Genomic DNA, 3588 nt, shown 5'->3' on the forward strand with positions numbered 1-3588 from the left:
GGTCCTATGTGAGGTTTGTCTGTCACAGCCTCACTCCTGCTTGGGAGATTTAGTCTGAGGTGGGATATTTTTCTGGTCTCTGGCTTGCTTCCTGGTCCTGGTCCTGGGAACCATCAGGGCCTGAGCAACATCAGACTAGGGTCTTCTCAGTCTAATTCCCTGCCCAAGCAGCTTAGCACAGTACTGGTAGTTCTCTCGGGCTTACTTTTTTTTCAGGGAATTTTAGGTTAGTAATCATTCAGATGTTCATAGGCCAGACACTGAGCATAGACACAGCATTTCTCCTCTCTGCCACCTACTGACACACATGTGACAGAGCAGCTAAACTTGAAACTTCTTAGAGATAGTTGTTATCACATTTTTAAAAATACTGTCACTTAAGTGAATGCTAGAAAGCACTTCTTAGGTAGTTTAAGTTTTGTTTTAATATATTTCACCCAGAATTTCTAGTTGCTATTTCAGGCAGTTTAATTCCATAGGGTCTATTCAGCTATTTTTAACTATTGTAAAATTTATTAAATTGTTGTAACCGCTAGTAATGGCATTATACAAAAAATCCCAATTTAAATAAGTGAGTCCTGATACTTAAAAAAATGATCAGGCCTTTTGGGTCCCAAGCAAGCCCAGCAGCTGAGAGGTCTGTCCCATCCTTCCTGTCCTACATCTTCTGGTCCACACATCTACCTGCAATCCCACGTCTGTACTACCCTCCCCAGGTCACAGCTCTGTCTGCCTCCTAGGAGAGCTGCCATTACCCTGGAAAACAAGGAATGACCAGCTCTACTTACAGTCCAAGAGACTTGTAACTACCAGACCATCTAAAACCAGAGACAACCAGATGATTGACAATAAGCACAAGAACATAATCACCAAAAGTCAATGCAAGATAAAGAAACTGAAAGAAAAAAATTGCAGGATCTCATTAGATGCTGAAAAGTCCTTTGACAACATCCAGCATTTTCATGTTTAAAATAATAATCTTTATTTCAGAAGTTAGTATGGTTTTATCAAGAGACAAACATTTGCCTTGTGTCTTATTAGTATTGAAGTTTTACACAGATAAAGTACTCTAGATTTTATTTTCTGTCCTTCCACGTATTGACAACAATAAGTTGTCAATTTTCAGTTTATGACCTTTAGTTACCAGTTAATGCTTTCATGGCTAACCTAGAAAGAATGTTTTCCCTGATTGTACATTTGTTTCAAGCTTTTTTTTCTATCTTAGTGTAATTAACCAATGACATATGAATGTTTACAGAACTCTATTTTCAGCTTTTATTTCATAGAGGGCTCAAAATTACTTCTATAAATTTAGGAATTCTATGAAATTATTATCAGGAATTATGAAATCATCTATTAGTCTATACAGCATTACTATGTGAGACTATATCTTCATATTTGATCTGTAGAAAATCTGTCAAAATAATTCAACCATAGGGGTCAGCAGTTTCTGTCCATTGACTATGGTGCAAATATCAGAATCTGACTCTTTCAGCTGCTTGTTGGGTCTTTTGAGGATAGTCATGCTAGGTCTTTTTGTGAGAGTTCCATAGCCTCAGGAATAGTGTCAGGCTTAGGGCCTCTCCTTGAGCTGAATCACATTTTGGGCCTGTCCCAGGACCTTCTTTACCTCAGGTTCCTCTCCATTTTCATCCCTGCATTTCTTTCAAACAGAAACAATTATGGGTCAGAGTTGTGACTGTGATGGCAGTCCCTCACTTGATGCCCTGACTTTCTGATGGAGGTGGACTTTACAAGTTCCCTCTCCCCACTATAAGGCACCTAGTCTAGGGTCCCTCCTTTTGATTTCTGAGAGTCTCTCACTTCCCAGGTCTCTGGTACATTCTGGAGGGTCCCTCCAATCTCCTACCTCCTGAGGTTGCCTGTTTCCATTCTTTCTGCTGGCCTCAGGGCTTCAGTCATTCCCCCTCACCCATATTATGTTCCCCTCTCCACCCCCTCACCACCATCCAATTTCTCTCCCCAGGCCCTCCCTCCCCCCTTGTGATTCTATCACCCAAGTGGAACTGAGGTATCCTCACTTTGGCCCGTCAGCTTTTTGAACTTTTTTGAGTTCTGTTGACTGTATCTTAGGTATTTTACACTTTATTTTTCGGCAAATATCCACTTATTAGTGAGAACATACCATGCATGTCCTTGTGGGTCTCAGTTAACTCACTTAGGATGATATTTTCTAGTTTCATCCATTTGCCTGCAGAGCTCAGATTGTCCTCATTCCTAATAGCTGAGTAGTATTTAATTGTGTAAATAAAACAAATTTTGTGTGTCCATTCTTCTATCTTGGGACATCTGGGTTGCTTCCAGCTTCTGACTATCACAAACAAGGTCTCTATATAACCATAATGGAACACATGCCCCTGTGGCACGGTGGAACATCTTTTGGGTATATTCCCAAAAGTGGTATTGCTGGATATTCCAGTAGATCTATTTTCAATTTTCTGAGGAACCTCCAGATTGATTTCCAGAGTGGTCATTCCAGTTTGCAATCCCACCAGAAATAGAGTATTCCTCTTTTTCCACATCCTTGCCAATATGTGCTGTTGCCTAAGGTTTTGGTCTTAGCCATTCTGATTGGTATAAGGGGGAATCTCGGTTTTGATTTCCATTTCTCTGATCACTAAGGACTTTGAAAATTTTTTAGTGTTTTTAAGCCATTCAAGATTCCTCTGTTGAGAACACCAATAGCATATGCTCTAAGAGCAAGAATTGACAAATGGGACCTCATAAAATTACAAAGTTTCTGTAAGGCTAAGGACACCATCAAGAGGACAAATCAGCAACCAACAAATTGGGAAAAGATCTTCACCAATCCTACATCAGATAGAGGGCTAATATCCAATATATATAAAGAACTCAAGAAGTTAGACTCCAGAAAACCGAACAACCCTATTAAAAAATGGGGTACAGAGTTAAACAAAGAATTCTCACCTGAAGAACTTCGGATGGTGGAGAAGCATCTTTAAAAATGCTCAACTTCATTAGTCATTAGGGAAATGCAAATCAAAACAACCCTGAGATTTCATCTTATACCAGGCAGAATGGCTAAGATTAAAAATTCAGGAGACAGCAGGTGTTGGAGAGGGTTTGGAGAAAGAGGAACACTCCTCCACTGCTGGTGGGGTTGCAAATTGGTACAACCACTCTGGAAATCAGTCTGGCGGTTCCTCCAAAAACTGGGCACCTCACTTCCAGAAGATCCTGCTATACCACTCCTAGGCATATACCCAGAGGATTCCCCACCATGTAATAAGGATACATGCTCTACTATGTTCATAGCAGCCCTATTTATAATTGCCAGATGCTGGAAAGAGCCCAGGTATCCCTCAACAGAAGAGTGGATGCAAAAATGTGGTATATCTACACAATGGAGTACTATTCAGCCATTAGAAACAATGAATTCATGAAATTCTTAGGCAAATGGATGGAGCTAGAGAACACTATTCTAAGTGAGGTAACCCATACTCAAAAGGTGAATCATGATATGCACTCACTAATAAGTGGATATTAACCTAGAAAACTGGAATACCCAAAACATAATCCACACATCAAATGAGGTACAAGAAGAAA

General features: G+C 40.1%; 1 non-coding gene across 1 annotated transcript; it reads right to left on the reverse strand.

The window, feature by feature from the left end:
- Nucleotides 1-218: 218 nt before the first annotated feature.
- Nucleotides 219-348, reverse strand: LOC127683931 (small nucleolar RNA SNORA17). Its single transcript, XR_007977705.1, has one exon. It is a non-coding gene; the product is annotated as a small nucleolar RNA SNORA17 (small nucleolar RNA).
- Nucleotides 349-3588: the final 3240 nt, after the last annotated feature.

Source organism: Apodemus sylvaticus, chromosome 4, assembly GCF_947179515.1.
Source record: "Apodemus sylvaticus chromosome 4, mApoSyl1.1, whole genome shotgun sequence".
NCBI classification, from domain to species: Eukaryota; Metazoa; Chordata; class Mammalia; order Rodentia; family Muridae; genus Apodemus; species Apodemus sylvaticus.